At 28.3% G+C, this 21819-nt stretch overlaps 1 long non-coding RNA gene across 1 annotated transcript; it reads right to left on the bottom strand.

Annotated features, from left to right (window-relative positions):
* Positions 1–8980: 8980 nt before the first annotated feature.
* Positions 8981–21522, bottom strand: LOC107442749 (uncharacterized). The gene is made up of 3 exons (XR_011637634.1): positions 21375–21522; positions 14624–14878; positions 8981–14395 (listed from the first exon to the last, which is right to left on the bottom strand). It is a non-coding gene; the product is annotated as an uncharacterized lncRNA (long non-coding RNA).
* Between the last annotated feature and the right edge of the window lie 297 nt (positions 21523–21819).

Genomic DNA, 21819 nt, shown 5'->3' with positions numbered 1-21819 from the left:
AATTAAAAAAAAAAAAAAAAAAAAAAAAAATATGTTAATAATTGAACAACAATAAGCATTCTTATACAGAAAAGAATAGCCAGATGCAGTTTTAAAGAGTTCGCAAGTTAAACAATGTTGAAAAAACACCTTTTTGCGAATCTCTAGTTTATTTAGGATTAACCAAACGAGTGTTAGTCACGACAAATGAATGAATTCACTGCAAACTGAAATAAATGATAAGCCCCTTCATTCATTTTGCAACAATAAAAAAATATATTACTATGGTTAATTGAACAACAGTCAGCATTCTTAATACGAATATGGTTACCTCATTTTTCGTATTTTTATTTCCGAAAAAATAGCGAGTCATAGATTTAATTATAAAGAGTTTGCAAGTTGAACTAAGTTAGAAAAAAAGTAACGCCTCTTAGCAAATCTATAGTTGATTTAACCACACTATCAAAAATTATTTATCTTAAGTGTGACAGGTTATTTAAGTAAAGAAAAATAAATAAAAAAATTATTAAAAACTGAAAAATCTAAACTAAAGAAAAAGAAATTAAAAAAAAAATAATAATAATAACACGCCTAACCCAAAGTTCTGAGTGTGACATTCACACAAAGTAAATTAACCATTATCAAACTAATTTTTATGGATTTTAACGTTGACCTTTTTTACACATACATTATTACAAACCTGCAAGTTCTCCTAGATTCTATTTTGAAGAAAAATAATTTCCTGGCATTGCGGGTGTAAAATGAAAATGAACACGTAATTTACATTTTTCAGTACGAAAACTCAAAATACTGCGAAAGTCATTTTTTATGTTAGACAATAATGTTTAAAAAAAACTATTCCATGAAAAAATTAAATTACTTTCTCAATTTTTGTTTGAGTAAGAAATTTGTTGAGGGTATGATTTGTAGGACCGATGAAATAATGACACACCCAAATATTTCCAAGGCAAATATTTTAATTAATATAATAATGAATTTTTTAATCAATATAATAACATCTGAAAGTGATTATATTAATATTCTTTGTCTCTCATTCTACTTTTATCGCTTTTATCAGCTACTGTTTTTTTTTCTTCCTTCTTTTTCTCTAAATCTTTTTCCGAGGGTCAACTATCTGACAAAAAAAAATAATAAAATTGAATAAAAATAGGACTAAAAGAAAGTCAAAAAATACACTTTTAAAAATCGTATATATTTTTTTTAATTAATTAAAATGTTAATTAAAAGTTCATAATTAAATTTCAAACTCTGTATCTACATCTTATGCTAATTTTCTAAACATATAAATAATAGTTTCTTATTCCTTCTCTTTATTTAATTTAAGTCAAAATAGATAAGATATCTGCTCCTAATATATTATATTTATTTTTTTAAAAAAAATTTAAAAAATGCTATTAAAAAATATTAAAAAAACTGATAAAGAAATTTTTTTTAAATATTTTAATACAATACATAAGTTTTTAATTTGTTTTCTAAATCATATATCATTTACTTAAATATTTTCCTGATGAAACTTCAACTTATCAATCCAAACTGATTTAATAAATAATTGCCCACACTTTTTCATTTTTTTAAAGAAAGTCTAAGAGTAGAGAAAGAAATTTTTTTTATAAAGTCTAAGATATTTACATAAGAGTAAAGAAAAAGTATTTTTTTTTTATAAATTATAAGATATTTACATAAGAGTAAAGAAAATAGTTTTCTTATAAATTATAAGCTATTTACATAAGAGTAAAGAAAATAGTTTTCTTATAAATTATAAGATATTTACATAAAAGTAGAGAAAAAGATTTTTTTTTATAACTTATAAGATACGTAAGAGTAGATATTTAACAATTTTTAAAGCTTTGAAATTCGAAATGCCATTCTGGTGAATAAGCAGATTTATGTTCACTGACTGTGAAACACTCGTATAATATTTCTTCAATTTTCAACAACTTATGATAACCTGCATATTTATTTCTAGCCCCCTTTACTTCTGCATTTTAAGTTCTTTAAGGATGCGTATGTTTTTCTATTGATTCTTCTTTTTATAAATATTTTCTAAAAATGCTGTTTCCATGAAAACAGCGCATGTTTTAACTAACAATAGCTTTCATCAATGCAACTTTGTACAGCAACTGGCCAAATTACTAGACGCAGATTCTATGTAAAATCTTTAATATCAGACGATACTATACAGCTTTATTGTTTTTACATGGCTGAAACCGTTTTGCACTTGCTTTCGTTCGCTTATTAATTGGTTTGTATTGCAATGCAATACGTCACAAATAAATACAAATTGGAAGTCTATAAAAAAAATCTCCCGAATAAAACCCCGTTACATGTGTGTTTAAATGTTAAAGTAGGGTAAACCAACCAGTGAAGGAATTTCCTTCACTGGTTAGTTTACCCTATTACAGATAAACTCGTGCACAAGGTGTAATTATTTTTAAAAAAAACTACAGTGCGTCTAATAATTCGATCTAATTATTATAATAATATAATACCTGATATAATAAATATTTTATATTTATATAATATAACGTCTAATTTATCCTATCGTCGAATTTATATTATATATCGCCTGATTTAACTAATGGATACACTAACGTAAACAAGTGCATACCGGATTCAGTCGTGTAAAAACAATAAAGCTGTATAGTATCGTCTGCAGATTTTACATGGAATCTTATAGTGCATCTAATAATTTGGCCAGGGACGGTATTTTCGAAACTGTGCGCGAACTACCCGACGCCGGAAGGTGGTTCGAGCCCTTGAAAATTTACAGACTGCTGGTAAAAAAAAAATGATGCGAAATTGGTGCGAGTTATTATCGAACAGACTGATTTTTGCTTGTTCTACAGACGTTGCAAACGATAAAACGATATTTGCAAACGATAAAAATGTCTTATGATAATTTTTGTTGATAAACGGCACAAAAGCACTCCTTCGGAACGAGATCTTCGAATTTCTCTGAGAATAAATTTTCAATTAGAGAGGACAAGAGATTTGCGGAAAAATGTCCCCTTCGAACGAATCGTTGACCCACGAATACCGTGTTCGAGGGCGTGGATATCTATCGGGATCTGTCAGGACCAAGACGTGGTACGGGTGAAAGGAAGAAAAAAAATGGATGCTTCACAGGATAAAATAAGAAGGAAAAAAAAAAAGGTTCAATCTATTTATGATTACAAAATAGAATCGAGGAGGCTTCTTTTTCTCCATGTCTCAACCAAACTTCTGAACCTGTATCATTAAAATTAATGCATTTACAGTTCCTAGCCACATTATTAGACGTACTCCACGATTCTACGTAAAATTATAATTATCAGGCGATACTATACAGCTTTATTGTTTTTACGCGGCTGAAACCGGTTTGCACTTGCTTACGCCCGTGTAACAATGGGTTAACATTGTAATGTAATACGTTAGAAATAAATACAAATACGAAGTATGTGAACAATATCCTGAATAACAACCCATTACATGTGTGTTTAAATATAAAAGTATTGCCTATAAACCTCGTGCCAATCATGCCATTATTAAAACACTACAGTGCGTCTCATAATTTGATCTAATTATTATAACATACTAATATAATGCTTAAAATAATAAATATTCTATAGTTATATAATATATAGTCTAGTTTATCCTATCGTCTCATTATCATGCAGGAACGCAAGCAAGTGCAAACCGGTTTCAGTCACATAAAAATAATAAAGCCGCCTGAAGATTTTACATAGAATCTTATAGTGCGTGTAATACTTCGGCCAAGGACTACATTCATTAGACCGATTTATGACTACCAATTATTTGTGGATTATTTGACTTTAGGGCAGTATACAAAAAATTGAATTTGGGGGCTAGCTTTGTATTTTTATGGCAAATAAATAAAAATCCAATTTGTATAGTGTATTAGTCTGATCAATTTTTGACCACAAATGTTTTAGTTTTCTTGACCACCCCTTATTTTAGTCGTGATCCAAAAAGTAGGGTTTGGAGGGCAGGTCACTTCCGAAAAGAATCGAAGGCAGTTAAGCATGACCGCACGGTTAAATTATTCCCCTCCCTAACTGAATACGAATGGGCCAGTGTCGCCAGACTCCAGTTCGGGCAGGAGAAAAATGAACGTTTCTATTTTGCGAATCCCGTGCTGAGTTCTTTTATACTTTAGGATACTTAATTCACTATTTTTCTAATAGATGGCATTAGGGGGTCTAGTTTTTCATCTATTACGACTTGAGTCGAAGGCGATATCATAGCTGCCAGCCTTAGGAATAAAAAATTAGGAACACTAATGCAACAAAATTATACGCACCAATTATGAGAGTAAAACAAAAATTTAACTATTAAATAAGAACATTAATAGACAGAACCTATTATTAGAATATTTAAAGACCTTAGGTAAATTAGTAAAACAAAAATTATAAACACTATCTTGTGTGGGAAATTTATAATATTAATATTTTATAATTAGGAATACCGGTGTACTAGTCACAAAAAAAAATTCTATTACCTATTAATATATAATTATTCTTTTCCAAATTATAAAACACTGACAAATATTAAACAAATATTTCTGATGCAAATGTTTAAATACTACAATAATTTTTTTTAAAAATAATAATAGTTGTTTTAAGATTCAATTTAGTGAAATGATCAGCAACAGCTATTGGAATAGTATTTTCAAATAAAAAGCTACCAAAAATTACTTCTGCACAATAATCACAGGAAACGCGACTGCGGTGATCAGAACAAGGGATTGGTTTAAAAGCAAATATGCTGCAATTTTAAGAAAATTCAGATTTTTTAAAAAAATATCAGATTTGATTTGAAAATTAGGATCAAATCTGGACAGTTGGCAGCTATGCGATATGGGCTTGTGTGCAGCACCGTGTTTCGGGATATACCATACTGTAAACAATTTGTAAAATTTATGTATTTTGTTTCGAAATTTTGTTTCATTTGCTCTCATTGAATAAGATGTGTGTGTGTCATCCATTAATTTATTATGTGTATGCAAAAATTATAAATGCAGTAGTTATTGCGTTTAAAATTTTATTTTTGTAATAAAAAATCCTTTTCTAACTTTTATTATAATAAAAAGAACAAAATTTAACAGTACAAAAAAATTCATTTTTAGTTCATTTTTCTGAAATGTATGTCACTGTTTAGGGGTTAATTAGAATGAAATAACTATGTTGGTTGTCAATCATAAACAAAATCTTGCTTTACTATTTTTAATGACTTTGATCATCTCATTTAGATATTGCCTGAAAAATATATTTCGAAGGCTGACGTTTCGTTTCGGTTAAAATTTATATATTCCTGCAATCATAACATTTTTCTAGTAAAAACATCACATTGCGTTTAAGTTATGATAAAAAATATACTTTTTAATATTTAAATTACGACATTTTTATTAAAATAACAACTTCTAGTAAATCTGAAACCAACAATGCAAGAGCCGTGTTGGCTCAAGGGATAGAGCGTTTGCCTTCCAATGAGATGAATCGGGTTCGAATCACAGAAATGGCTGTTTGATACGAATTCCGCACCGTACCGTAAACCGGGGCGAGTCTACCCATTTTTTCAGTTTTTCAACTTTCAAGTGGTCAAACTTTTGTAAATATTAAAGAAAAAAGGCTTTTAATAGGTGATGCTGATGAAGATGCTGAACATATTCTTCTTCACTGTAGTCTCCATGCGAGTGCCCGAATGAATTTAAAGACTGATTTGAGACGTCTTTCAATTTGTTGGCCACCTGTCTTATCAGAACTGGTCAAAAGTATTGAAAGTCTTGCGGCCTTGCGGAATTTTGTTTTTAATGTAAATTTGTAAATTTTTCTCCTTTTGTTTTTTACTTACAACTGTAAGCCTCATGCTATACTTTGTGGTGCATGAGGAGTTTTAAGTCGTTTAAATAAAAAAAAAATTAAAAAAAAAAATACTAAATCGTTAATGGTTTATTTTAAGACAATGGCTTCCGCTAAACCAATGAGAAAATTCCACATCCTAAATGTTACCTAATTTAGAAATCTAATTAAAAATCAGGCCTCCTAATAAGTTTACAATTGTACTTATTCTGCTTTATGTTGAATTTCGTATTCTTAGATTTGAAGGGATTTATGTATAGACTATGTCAACCTTCATCTATCAAAGATACCTCATGATAGAATTGTGTTAATATGTCTTATATACTAGTGATTTGGTATTTAATATTTATAGTGGTAGTTACGCCACATTACTCCCCTTTCAGAATTTTATCTGTGATAGAATTCGATGAACGATTACCACTAGTTGATTCATTCTTTTTATATATTTATATCATTTTCGCTCATTATATTTTTCTTCTTTATTTAAAGCATTTTGCTCATTAATNTTATTAATGATAAATTTATCAATGCAGAATTAAAATAATATACTCAAATTCATTTAAAATGACTTAATTTTAATATAAACAAAGTTCTAAATTATATTATTATGCTTTATTAAAACTAAATACGAATGGGTAGACTCGCCCCGCGAATTCTGGCTTTTTGTTTACAACAGCAAAACTTACATTCTTTTTATTTTGTTTTTCATATAAAATTAATGTAATCTTAGTCTTAGATAAGTTTATCACTTAACCAAAGTGAAAATAGTAATAATAATAATAATATACTTACGGAGCAAAAACTAAAAGCTTGCTGATTTTCAATGCAAATCTCTCAAAAGACGTTAGAACAGGTCGGTTAAAAAGACACCTAATGAATAAAAACGGATCAAACTACTACAGCGCCATCTTCCTTAGTCTGAACTAAGTCCTCCGTCGGTAAAATTTTTTTTATTTGCAATTTAAAATAGTGAAAATTAAATAAAACTAAGATGGGTAGACTCGCCCCGGTTTAAGGTAAAATATTCTAGGTGGTAGACATTTCATGGGTTAGAATCCATGAGGTTTAACCATGAGAGGTTTTCGTCGTTAGCCCTCCCCTCCCCCCATGTAAAGCAAATGCGGGCTAGTTCCACAAGAAAGTCCTCCACAAAAGCGAATTTCACCCAAAAAAATTTTCAGAAATTCCCTTGTCTTCTGGATTGGGTTCAAAATGTCAAGGCTACGAAGTTGAACGTTTGCAATCGTAAATCCAAAATATTGGGTTGGCTGTTCTATGACGGTTATAAAATAAAATAAAAACAACAATGCTACGAAGATCAGCTACTTCACATGAGAATGAATGGAATAAAAATCCAAAGACACTGTATATGTGAGATTGAAATCATTTTGCGTCGTGGAACAGGAAATTATTGATTGAGGTGTGTCTACCGCAGTCACTAGACATGTTAACTCGATTCTACGGTGGATTTCATAGATGAAGGTTGACTTTGTCGATATCTACTCTCCCCACACGACAATAACTTCGAAGGAGTTTATAGCTACCGAAACAATAATGATTTAACTCCAATGAATTTTTAAAAAGTACATATGGAAGAGCGGACGAGAAGTAAATAATACAGGTGGTTATCAAAATAATGGAAACACCCTAGATTTTGAAGTCTTGGGAATTGCTGTTCTGCTGTAAATGTTCTCTTTATGAAGGTATCTCCTAACTGTAATTGTTGACACTGGAGAATCCAGATGCTGATTGAGCTTTGCGGTCACTTTGGCAACAGTTGTTTTCTTTTTAGACATTACAATCCACTTAAATACAAGTCTATCTCTTTTACTCAGCTTCTCCTTCCGTCCACTATTTTGCTTTACTCAGCTTGTCTTTCCGCGCTGTGTGTATGCTGTCATGACTTTAGACACTGTACCTCTAGAAACGCCTAAAAGCTGGGATGTCTCGGTCACTGTTGCTCCATCTAGTCGTGCTCCTACAATTTGGCCTCTCTGAAAATCTGCGAGGTCTGACATTTTACGCTTCTGACAAAAAATCGAAACGTAGACAACTCTGCTAAAGCTCTCTCATACCACCTAATATAAGTACTTTTTATATTAAAAAAACTGGTAGCTAAGATTATATTTTAATGCTTATGAAGCGAATTCTTAAATGTCTCTTTTATTCACAAGTGTTTCCATTATTTTGATAACCACCTGTAGTTCGTAATTATAGGTTGTAATCAGGTTAGACAGAAATAACTGAACATAAAATCAGCATAATAGCCAAGCTGTCATACCCTGTTAGTTTTTAAATCTTCAAAGATTTCCATCAATAAGAAAAACGTTTGGTTAAAAATGCAAGGTACGTGCAACGAGTATGGTTTTTGATTCCATACAAGGATTATATTAACCATTATAAAATGATCAAGAGATCTTTCGGAAATTGAGCCTGAAATTGAGAACATCTTGCAAAATGTAGCAGAGTTGAACATGGGAGTGCAATAATCTCGCGGAACGCAGCTCAGTAGACGCACATGCGGACCCGCAAGTATGTCATCAAACGTGTAAAATGATTGGAGCTTTCATACGCTACGGACCGCCGAAATAGTTTGTGGTTTGAATGAATTGTAAAAACGTTGAATAGAACCATTTGAACCAAGTACGCTTTTGTATAATACGTGACGAAAATTGACGTGGTAAAGAAAAAATAATCTAATTTTCGAAAAGGAAAAACTAAGCTCTTTTTAAAACCACCAAATGAAAAAAGCACTTTTTAAAAACGCTACGCAACATGAATATACTTGAACGACTCCAATTGCCGAAAACAGAAATGTAGGCTATATTACTCATGAAACGCCAGCAATATTTCAGCTATAAAAAGAGTGCTTTTTAGTTTTAACCTAAATGTTAACAATTTGCCAACCAAACAAATTGCGCTCGAGTATAGCCTAGAAACCATGCATTTTTTAACAGCTACAAATCACTATCCGCCAACTGACAGAATAAAGTAGGGAGATCTCAATGATCGTTCGATAAACTGTTAAGGAAATTAAATGATAACGACACAGCTTATTATCGTGTTTAAGAATATATATTCTTATTGTTTACTTATGTTTCTTCTTCACGTCATTTATATTCACGTGTGACAGAATCTTTATTGAAGAAAATGAGTAATTCATGCATGTAACATTACAAAATAATCCATACATAATGATTTTTGAAATTTATCCTCTCCAGTGAAAATATAATTTTAAAACATACGTTTTTATTACAATTGCTTAAATTTTGAAGAAGAAAAAAAATTATTGTACAATATCATACTAAAATGTAACAAACCAAATATTACATATCCATACATAATGAGTTTTGAAATTTATCCTCTCCAGTGAAAATATAATTTTGAAATATAAGTTTTCGTTACAACTGCTTAAATTTTGAAAAAAAAACTGTAAAATATCATACAAACATGTATCAAACCAAACATCACTTATACGAAATATAAAGAGACCAAAAAAAAAAATAAAAAATTTAATTAAAATAGTAGTTGATGATATGAATTTAAACTCTGTTACGACCTATAAATGTTTTTAAAAACATTTATGCGAAACTTTTAAATTATCAAATGCATTTTTGCTTTGCTTTTTAACTCATAAAAATTCTCTTTTTTAATTTAGGTGAAAATATTTAATAAAAAAAAAAAGGAATTTGGGAAAAAATATTATTTCAATGTATTAAACATAAATTTGCATTTCCCTTACCTAAATTTCTTTCTTATTTATATAGCAATGATGCTGATTTTTTAAACTAGATATCAGTAATCAGAAGTACAATAATACATATAAAGTTAACAAAATTCAAATTAATGCAATTTTAAGGTATTTTCACCAAATTCTATACTGGTATATAGAAAATACTCATAATATTCTGCATCCATTTACTATTAAGTAAAAAAAAGTAGCACTTTTTTTTCGGTTATCCATTGCAAACAACAAAATTTTATAGCTCTTGACAGTTAAGGGGAAGAAAAAACTAATTTTCAACAAAGTGTAACAAAAACTCTCAAAAGTGGTAATTTTTATTATTCAAAGGAAAGATCTATAATGTTAGAAAAACAATTCTAGCAGAAAACAACAAAAATTTTAAGATATGTGGACAGCACTTCATACTTTATTTTGGTGTGGCTATTCTAACTGTAACTTTATATTTATTTATTTTTCTTATTTGTGGGCGTCTCTTTATTAGGTCTTAGTTTGTGTACTTTTGAGTCATTATTAAGACTTAATTTGTGATTCTCGTAAATTTTTCTTTGCATTTACATTTCAATTTTTCCAATTGCTTCTTCTTATTTGATTTTCCATTATGGGGCCTCGAGGGCACTCTCAGTCTCTGATTTCACAACTCACAACAAAAAGGCTCCTTTGTGTTAACAGGCAGTGTGTCCCTTTGATGAAGTGCTAACACACACATCTTTAAATGTTTGTTGTTTTCGGACTTTCTAAATTAAAATAAAACAAATTTGGATTTTGCTGCTTTAAGCGCTTTTACATTTTGATGTATTCTTTTAAATGTTACTTACATATTTTGTCTTTTTCTGTCAATTAGTTTCATTCTTTGATCAGACAAAGGAGGTAAGATCCTAATAATTATGGATAAATTATAATAGTTGGCACCTCTGTATAAGTATTTAGTAAATTTTTATTCTTACGTTAAAATTACCTTTTTCATATAAAAATTTCCTTTTTTACAGAATTATCAAGATTTTGGGAGAAATTAGGAATTCTTCCTGAAAAATATGATGCACTAATATGATGGTGTTAAGATGTTGCTTCCACAAGTGTTGTTTGTGGAATATTCTAGACTGCTTGTTAAATGACAAGCTTAATAGGAATGCAATTCAATTTAAACAGCGTTCCCACTCTTTTTAACAAAGCAAAAATTAAGGATTTTTAAGGACTTTTTTTTAAAAGAAAAATTAAGGACCTCAAAAATGGTATGATTGTTTATCATCAAATATACATATACCACCAGTTGGCAGTGCCAATTATTTACCTTTTTAAAAAAGAAAATCAATCAATAAAAAAAATAATAAAACAATTTTATTATTATGTAAGCATACTGATATAATTGTATTAATTAACAGGGCTTGCCAAAGTAGGACCAGGTAATTTCTGCAAACCCGGATTGGATTTTTTTTTCTTCTGATACTTCTATTCTTAGGGTTTTACTTCATTCCTATAAGCCAGGGGTGTCAAACTTTATATATGTTAAAATAATTTAACTTTATATATGTTTATTACAATGTACTATTCCAAATAAAAAATATTTGTTTCCATGAACATAGATTTTTTTTTGCGGCCCACCTAAGGTTAAGTATTGTTTATTTGGCTCAAATTAGCTTTTGAGTTTGACACCCCTGCTATAAGCAGATGCATTACCAGAACGGAATTTTTAAATTTTGAAGGTCAGTGTGGGTTCCCCCCCCAAAAGGGTACTATATCTCTTCTATATGCAGTATTTCACATGTTCACCCTCTATTCTTTTCTTTTAGAATGCTTCATTCTATTCATGGAGTATCAATCTAGGCAGATTGAAAGGACATCCCTTCTTGTACACCTATAAAGCTCTACCCTTCATGCATGGTCTAATTCTAGGTGATAAAAGAACGACTTTTTGCTTCAATTGTTCCTATCAACTATAGTGAAACTGAAAAATTAAGGACTTTCAAAAACCTTGCACCAAAATTAAGTACTTTTAAGGGCCCTCATTTTCCAAAATAAAAATTAAGCAGTTTTTAAGGAAACCCTGTCGAATTTTAACCAATTGATAAATGCTGTTTTAATGAAACAGCCAATTGAAAGAGCTGTAAAAAATAACAATTATTTTTGAACAGATTTCGTTTTGCAACTTGGGTTAGACACAACACCAGGGTTGTGGTTTTGGACAGTACACCTGGGTTTTACTGTCTGTCCAAAACCTAGAACCTTGGGTAAATTGGTAAAAATCTTATGTGTAACCATTGTACACATAATTACATAGATTAATAAATATTTGATACTTTTCATACAATTTGCTTAATATAATAAAATGAGAAAATAATATAATAGAATGAGAAAAGATTTATAACTTTTGAAGCTCCACATTTCATTGAACAACAAAATTGAATACCTAATCCTTTAAATATGAATTAATGTGCTTTTAATACTGATAAATTATGATTTTGCGTAAGGATAAATAATGCGATATTAAAAATAATGATAAATTTTTTTAATAAAACAAAAACTTGTATTCATTTTGTTTCTTGTTCAAAAATTAACCTTTTATTTTTCAAAATATTTTTTAAAAATAGTGACATAATTTGAATAAAAGAGTTTTGAACAGTTTAAGATAGTTTTGGACAAAAAAGTTTCGGACAGGATGGTTTAAACTGGATTAATCCATTCTGTCCTAAACCTTGCCAGCACTGCACAACACATTATTGAAAAGTAAGCATTGCAATCTGTCAATTATTCATAACAATCAAATTCAAATATTCATAAATATTTGAGATTCAAGAGTAACACATTCAGATATATTAAAAATGTGAACCACCACAAAGTCAAAAATATAACATATTTACTAAAAAAAAAATTTTTAATAGAAATTGCAATTTTATTGGATCTACTGCTAACTAAACAAAAACAGAAGCATTTTAAACATCTAAACCCAACTCATATTTTGTTACTAAAGAATACAATTCTGGATGATATAGTTTTACAATAGATATAATTTGCTATTAAAGAAAAATAATCATAAATTTTATCTTTATTTGACATTAAATAAATTTCACTTCTATCATTGCATAATTTGCACAGCCCCGTGGCAGAATCGTGGCGACACGGCGACATCGTCGAAGAACATCACAGAGTTATTGTTGAAAGACTTTTTATTTGGGAAGCAAAAGAGCATCTTTTTGTAAATTTTTGGAAAGATTTTCTTTTCTGCAGAATTATTTTCAAAAAACGCCCTACTCGTATATCAAAGATGGAAGAAATACTCCTGATTTTTATTTTTTACTTTGCTTTGAGAATAAAAAAAATTCCGCAATGACTGACATTATAAAAAGTAATTTATAAAAGTAATTTCCAATAAAATTTTCAAAAGTTAACTACACAATTTTTTTTATACGTACAGCCTAACCCCACTATAGCGAACCTTAAAAAAAAACTAAACGAAAGTTGGACGAAAATATCGATATTAAATATTTAATAAATTTGATCGGGTCAAGTTTTTCTTATTCTATTTTAAACTTATTATTGTGAGTATTTATGGTAACATTTAGATTATCTTAACAATGTTATGCATAATGATTCTTTTTATATGACCCTAACACCTACTATTAAAAACTTTTTCCCACTTTCATTACAAATTTACTATTTAAAAAAAAATTGATTGCAAAGCATTTTTAAGAAAAATAAATTTAAAATAGCTAATTCTAACAAAAATGTTTAATTTTCATTTATTTTTGGCATAACAATAAATGAAATTAAACATTAATTTTGACTAATGAATCCTTGTTTTTTTTCTTCATTCTATTATAATACATTTGCAAATAACGAATTTAATTTTTTTTTTTATAAATAAACTTCGAATAATTTTTTATTCTACAAACAAAAATATTCTAAATATGCAATACAAAATACTCTTAAATACAAATTCGTCAAAATAAATACAAAATACAAAAATAAAATACTTATTTGCTTTTTAGCTGCATATAACACAAACTTCATTAACTTGTGAAGTGAACAGTACTCAAATACATTGAGTTATTTAATAACTATACTTCAAAAAATTTAGATTTTTATTAAAGAAAAACATAATGTATTGAAATTAAAAATAAAATTCAGCAAAAATTATTACATTTTAAGAGAATAATTTTTAAACTTAAAAGCCAAAATTTGTATTATGTTCATGCTTTGAAAAAAAAATTAAAATTTTAACCCAGGGGTGCACAAGGTTTTGAGTGAAGGGCCACTTGCACAGCAGTTAGATTAATGATGGTCCGCACACATATTTAGTCATCTTCGTGGCAAATATGATATTTTTATATAAAAATTAATGTTCTAAGCATTAACTATTTTTGTCAGTAAACTTAATAACATATTTGCAGAAAATTAAATACTTATTTGAATTAATTTAAATTGATGATTTAGAAATGATGATTGAATGAAATTTATTTAAATTATTTGAATTTATTTTTAAAAAAAACTATACTTTTTTTAAAAACAACTTTTTACATTTTTCTCAATAATTAGTTTGTTTACTAATATATATATATAGGGGGAATCCTTACAGAATGAAAATGCAAAAAATATACATATTTTATAGAGTAATATAAATTTGAATTAAATATTTTAGCTAAATAAAATATATAATATCTATAAAAAAAAACTAAATTAAAATGAAAATTTTTATAGCATTGAGAAGCTCCTGCAGGCTGCACATCAACAGTTGGCGGGTCACGTGTGACCCGCAGGACACAGGTTGTGCATCCTTATTTTAACCAAACTTTTTCACCTAAATAAAAAATAAATAATAACTTTTTCACCTAACAATAAATTTAAAAAAAAGTTTTTTTAGGCCCATTGTACAATGTTAAAATATTTTTTTCAATAAGAGTAATTTTTTTTTTTAAAATAGTGACAATTATTAAATTGTCAATGAAAACTTTTTATGGTTTTTGAAATTTTGAATTCAAAACAAATATTTTCCATTTTTGTACACAAATGATGAGCTCATACATACATGATATCTGATGAAAAATACCCATATTTCCTTCAACAGATGAGAATGCCTGTTCTGTATCACAAAAAGATATTTCATATCTAACAGGAACATCAACAGTACACAAGTGGTTTCTGTTACTTACACCCAAATTAGGATGTTCTTCTTGTTCAGTGTATTTTTTACTCAATTTCAGGCCAAGGTAAGGAGGATTCAGCTCAACTTCAGGCCAGGTATAGCCCGGTTTAAGATTATGGACAGGACTGGACTTGATATCTGTGGAAATAATTCAGAACAATTAATTTAAAACCTTATTCAGGGTGTGTAGCCAAATCTTTCAACAAAAAATAAGTACTTTTTAAGCAATTAAAAATATTTTTAAGCACTATATACATTCACAAAATTCAAAATAATTTTCAAAGACTTTACATGATCATGATAAAATAACTAGTTTCTGACTAAGAACTCTCTTCTTAATTATATCAGCCATTATAAAATACTGAAGAAATTTTTCAGTTCGATATCAGAGGGTGGAAAATGAAGCTTGAAATTAAGAATATCTTGCAAAATGCAGCAGAGTAGCACATGAGCAGGGTTTGTAATTTTTTTGATTTTTTTTTTAAAGAACAAAAAAAATCAGATTTTTTTTTAATTTTATTCAAATACACTGTAAGAACTTTGATTTATAATTTAAAAAACTTTAAAAATGTTTAATCGAAATTAAATTAATATTAAACTATACAAGTGGGCTGCGACCCCTGCTCGCTGACGCTCGCCAATCCCCGAAAATTGCTACGCAATCTTATATGGATTGCTTCGCAAACCAAGCTCGCTTCGCTTGTTACTAACTTTGGTACATTGCAAATGCACAAAATTCTAAGAATTCAAAACAATCATTCAAATTCACATAACAACTTTTTTTTTTTTATATAAAAAAAATTACATCTTTTTAGTAAATACTAAGTCATTAAAATAAATTAGAATTCAAATGAAATGCAATTTGTGAAGCCTATTAGAAATGTGCTATAGTATAAAATCTTAAAGCGTAAAAGCACGACTGCGACTCATTTTTCAATGAATAACTAATAACTAATAAATTCGTGATATAAATAAAAAATCTTCAAATAAATTCGTAATATGTGAATAAATTTGTGAAAAAAAGCGCTTTCGACAAAATACTAAAATAGAGATCTATCGACAAAGACTACTCAAGATCTAATACTATAATACTAAAGTAACTTTTTTTTAAAAAAATGAATAAATAGCATTGCTGATAGCATTTTAAAATGACTTTGCAATAGCATTGACTGTTTTGTATAGTTAAAAAATTTAATTGAATATCAAAATGTCATTTTTCTGGCATGTCCCAAACAATGTTTCCAATAATAACTAGCTTCAAAACTTCCCATAAATTTTTCAATATCTAATTTTTTTTTATCTCAACCGGTGTAAGCATCTCTAGAATACATGCAGAGGGTATTATTTACAAAAACTTCATTTAAATTTATTTTTTCTGTCAATAATTTGTTTGTCCCAAGAAAATCTGTCATTTTCCTGGCTACTTTCATTTAGTGGTTTATAACTGAAATAAATAGAGCCAGTAATCAATATCTTATGTTTATAGATTGATTAGATACCCCCCTATCTATCTGAACATGTCTTGTNGAATAAAGAACCAATTTTTCTAGGTCAAAATCTACTTCAAAAATTTTTTCAAGGTGAGTAAGTTTTTGTGTTGTCATTTTCCTGGCTTCTTGAAATCATTAATAACATAAACTACATAGATTTATCTGAGGAATTTTAAGAACCCCTGTTGTTTTCTGCAGAATATTAACGTCTTAGGCAAAAATATTAAATTAAAATAAAGTTATATGCTATAAAATGGCAAATTTGTCATTATCCTGGCTTATAAATGCCAGGACATTGAAGTGTTACCAAACATTTCTTTAAACTGCTAATACTGTAAAGAGGGAAAGTAAATATTAACCTAATACCAAGTTTATGTCCTAATACCAAGTTTATGTATGATTGTAATATGCTTGGATGTAACCAAAGTTATTTCTTTATTTAATGATTGATTATCATAAAAAAAAAAATTTCTGTACATATCAGCAACAAAAAATTTTTTGATTCTTTCTACAGTGGACAAAAAAAATTAATTTAAGCAATTTATGGTCCATCTAACATAAAGGCTTAAGTTGAGTTGCTTACTATTAACTTAAAATGACTGTTTTTNATAAGTCATTTTCCTAACATTCAAGATTTGGTGAATTTCTATTTTATTTTTTTTCTCGAAGAAATGTCAACAAACTACACTGCTGTCTGTAAGATATTAATAAGTGTAACTAAAGAAATATACACAAAAAATTTTAGATTATTTTGAAGACTTTAAATTTGAAGAAATTTTTTGGTCCGAACTGTCATGTTTTGTGAGAATCACCCATATATATAAAGATTATAACAATATTTTAGAAGATTTAACTACCTAAAACAATTTTTCATTATAATGCATAGCAACCATTTCAAAACTAATGCATGATTGAAATTTAAAGACTAGATGAAGTAGAAATATTAAGGAATACTTTAACTATTAAAACAAAGTTTCAATTAGCAAACTATAATTTTAATTTAAAATTGTGATTTTTTTTCTTGATTTTTAAAATGACAAAATAAATGTAACAGACTGTGTTTATAAATGTAGTCATTCATCAAAAAATAAACAAATATTTAATTTATATATTTTTATAGTAAAATATTCATTTTTAATTCCAAATCAAAATTTATCTATTTAAGCTAAAAAAAAATTTTTTTAAATCTATGCACTTATTGGAATTTTTTTTCACAAAATTTCTTTCTGATCAAGTCAAAGAAATCTGATAATGTCAAAGATGTACACTGTTATTAGATAATAACCCTACTGCTTTAAATAGACTTTGAAAGAGTTTGAAGGGGAAGAATGACACTATATCAGAAAAATAATATCTAAATTAATCAGCATTTTTTTTCTATTTTTGGCATATTAGGACAATTTCTTTTTAATACAACCTCAAGCTTTAGAAATACACATTTTCCACCAATAAAATATAATGTAGATTTTAACTCCATGCTTTTTCAAATTTAAGAATTTAAATTAGCATTATTTGTATTTTTTTGTGTGAAAGAAATTCATGTTTATTAATTACTTTTTACAGCTATGCAAGTCTATTATTAAGACAGCATTGAATATTTACTTTAATCTGTACTTTCAATTTCAAGTATCAAAAGATTTTTGAAAATGTAATTTCTAATGTGTTGGAATTTATCTCACACCAGGAAAGAAAGTAATTTCGTTAACAAAAATGAATTAATGCAGCACTTCATTTAAAATAAATTTTAAGACTAAGAAAAGAAAATAATAAAAGTATAAATTTTAAACACTGTTTTTTAACTTTTCAAATCAATATACAGTAGAGCGCCGATTATCTGAACTGCTCGGGACCGAACGGGGTTCGGATAATTGGAAATTTGCTTAAAATTTAGTTTCCATGATTATTATTTATGCACTAACTTCCCTTCACACTTTTTCTAGGCTTAGAACTGACAATACTATCTAAAATAGCTCTGGTGTGTTTAAAAGTTTTTTTTCTTCTCAATTTTTAAATATTTTTCATTTATTTATTTTTTTAAAACTTTTTTTTTCATTTTGAATTATTTTTGTCATATTTCAGCTTATAATTTTTTTTGTCAATTACTGATTTCTCTATATTTTCCTTTATTTTCCATTACAAAAGAAATCCAGCAAAGGCTTTTGTTTCAAAGACTTTTTGTTTTGTTTCAAAGAAGATGCTCTTTTTTGAGCAGCCATATCCCTTATTATTCTTTGTAAATAAATCAACTGAACGGGATCAACATTATTTTGATGTTCCAGTCAATTCATTGCAATATCTAATGAATTGCATGCTTGAGAAGGTCCACTATCTTGAACTTGATCACCTACTTCTTCCTCTTCGTATTTCCGATTTTCTTTTAAAATTTCAGCAACAGTTTCATCATAATTTAAAATTTGAAATCCTGGGTCATTTTCAGTGTCTCGACACCAGTCATCAATTTCTTCTGCTGTATAACCTGGCATCTTTTCATTCGGAAGATCTACTGGTTTAGAAACTTCAGTTTTGTTTGTTTTTTTTGTTAAGAATTTTATTCCAAGATTTAAGATTCCAAGCACTGTAATCACTAATCATTAACCATAAGTGACAATTACCCGTTCCCCAATTGTAGAACTTCAGCACTTATCTATTCATAAACTCTTTCTGCATTCCAACTATTGTAGACTGTCGAAATGAAGCTCGTATTCTCGGAAGATAATTTTTAGTTGAAGAGGGCTAAAGGGGTATGTAGGTTTAACTGTATAACAATACATGTAAATATGGCTACTATAAGAAAACTGCTAAAAAAGGTTGTAAATTAAATATGGTCTTCAAATGTAGTGGATANCTTTATTTTCCATTGAAATCCAACAAAAACTTAAGTTTCAAAGAAGATGCTCTTTTTTAAGAGCCATATCCTTTATTATATTTAAATAAATCAACTGAACTAGATCAACATCGTTTTGACGTTCTAGCTAATTCATTGCAATATCTAATTAATAAATTGCATGCTTCTATATGAGAAGGTCCACTATCTTAAACTTGATCACCTACTTCTTACTCTTCGCCTGTGGGGTTCCGATTTTCATTCAAAATTTCAGCAACAATTTCATCATCATTTAAAATTAGAAATTCAGGGTCTCGACACCAGTCTTCTATTTCTTTTGCTGTATAACCTGGCATCTTTTCATCCGGAAGATCTACTGGTACAGAAACTTCAGTTTCGTTTGTTTTGCTGTTAAGAATTTTATTCTAAGATTTAAGATTCCAAGCACTGTAATCACTAATCATTAACCATAAGTGACAATTACCCATCCCCCAATTGTAGAACTTCACCACTTATCTATTCATAAACTTTTTCTGCATTCCAACTATTGTAGACTGTCGAAATGAAGCTCGTATTCTTGGAAGATAATTTTTAGTTGAAGAGGGCTAAAGGGTTATGTAGGTTTAACTGTATAACAATACATGTATGTATGGCTACTATAAGAAAACTGCTAAAAAAGGTTGTAAATTAAATATGGTCTTCAAATGTAGTGGATCTACTATATATAAGAAAAAATCATTTGATTTAAAACAATGATTTTCTTTAAAAAAATCATTTGATTTAAATCATGATTTACATATGAGAGTGCAAGAATCTCACTGATCCCAGCTCAGTGGACACGCATGCAAACTCACAAGTATTTCACTAAACATGTGAAAAGATTGGCGCTTTCATACGCTATGAACCTACAATGTGCCAAAGTAACCTGTGGTAGAATGAATTGTGAAAAAGCTGAATGGAACAATGTGTAAAGCACGCGTTTGCATAATATGTGTCAAAAATCAACATGGTAAAGAAAGTAATCTAATTTTCGAAAATGGAAAATTACACACTTTTTAAAAACACTCAATGAAAAAAGTAACTTTAAGGGCTCTTAAAAAACGAAAATCTTTAAGCACTTTATGCACCATGTTATCTTTATTGGGTTGGCAAGAAAGTATTTTTTTAAGCGTGAAATAAAACATTAAAAAAAATTGTTAAACTTAATCGAGTGATACTTATTTAAAAAAAACATAACTAAAGACAAAAAACATATTTTTAACAACAAATATCAAACCATCCTAAAGAGAAACTAACAAACACATCAAGTTAAAGTTATTCCATATTTATTAAGCTAAATCAAATAGAATAAATAACCAAAAAATAATGCTTTGAATTAAACAAAATTAATGAAGAATTAATTAAACAAAATAAATGAAAAAAATAAAATATTGCACTAAAAATAAATAAGTAAATTATCCTAAATTAAGAAGCAATGCTGCTGGAAAATAAAAAATAAAGGAAGAACTTATTAATCAATAAAATAAAAGATTAACTTTTTAACAACTAAGTCACACTAAAAAAAAATACATCACCCTAAATTAATAAAATACAGTCAAACTCTGTTATAGTGAACTCCCGGATATAGTGAACGAAATGTTCGCTCACGTGCTTTGTCATACACATATAAAATCATTTTTTGTGGATATAGTGAACCAAAAGATGAGTGGAAATTGGATATTCTGAATTTTTTTCTGTCCTAGAGTGATTTTTTCCTTCATTTTTTGGTAATTTTGAAATTTCTACATAAATACATATACCGATTTTTAAAACCCTCATATTGAGTGAAATGTAGCCAGAAGCATTTTTTCTATTTGCTTCTTCTATCTCAGTTTTTCATCCCTAAATTTTTTGCACGCAAGACGAGTAATAAAAAATAAAAGTGAACACATTTTTTGTTACTACATATTGTTTTTTAAACCTTTTTGTATTTCTTTTTATTCATCATTTATTTAAATAATATGTAATAAAAGGGAGCAGTTCAGAAAAATTAGTTGAAATTGTTTGTAGTACGGATATAGTGAGCTCCCACTTACAGTGAACTGAAATTTTGGTTTCTTGAAGGTTTACTATAGCGAGGTTTGACTGTATTATACAATAATATGTATTTAATGGAAATTAAATCATTTTAATCAATTTCAAAGTTTTTAAGAACAGAAGAAAAACTTTTAAAAATCCAATATGCTTAGATTTTCTATTTTAAAAAGAAATGGATGAAATAAAGATGGAACCAAATCAACGGGTTGAAAATGCTCAGAAGAAAACAATAAGAAAGAATTACTTGAGATAGGTGACTGTTTTTCAACAGACTCAACAGGATGACTCGTTGAATGAGGTTCAAATTTAGACAAAGCAGAACTTGAATTCTTTGTAGTAGGTCTAAGTGGTCCTTCTAACCTAAAATCATGTACATTTTGTTATTCTGCAAGCATTTAAGGATTTCTTTTTTTAAAAAAATATAACTTAATCCAAGCAACAAAAAAAAACGCTTACAAAAATTGAGTATTAAATGAAAAGATATAAAAAGTTAATTCCACATGAGTCGGTGACCTATCGATATCAGTCACCGACACATTAGGTTTGAGGAATAAGTGGTCACCATGGGTGTCACTGTAAAAATATTTCAAGACTGAGCTTATTTTTTTGATAAATAAACACAATCTAGTATTATTTACTAGAATTTTCAGACATTTATAGTTCACCGACTTCAGAATGTACCTTTCTAT

The sequence above is a fragment of the Parasteatoda tepidariorum genome, chromosome 9 (assembly GCF_043381705.1).
Source record: "Parasteatoda tepidariorum isolate YZ-2023 chromosome 9, CAS_Ptep_4.0, whole genome shotgun sequence".
Taxonomy (NCBI): domain Eukaryota; kingdom Metazoa; phylum Arthropoda; class Arachnida; order Araneae; family Theridiidae; genus Parasteatoda; species Parasteatoda tepidariorum.
This window is presented reverse-complemented; position numbering and strand designations above follow the sequence as displayed.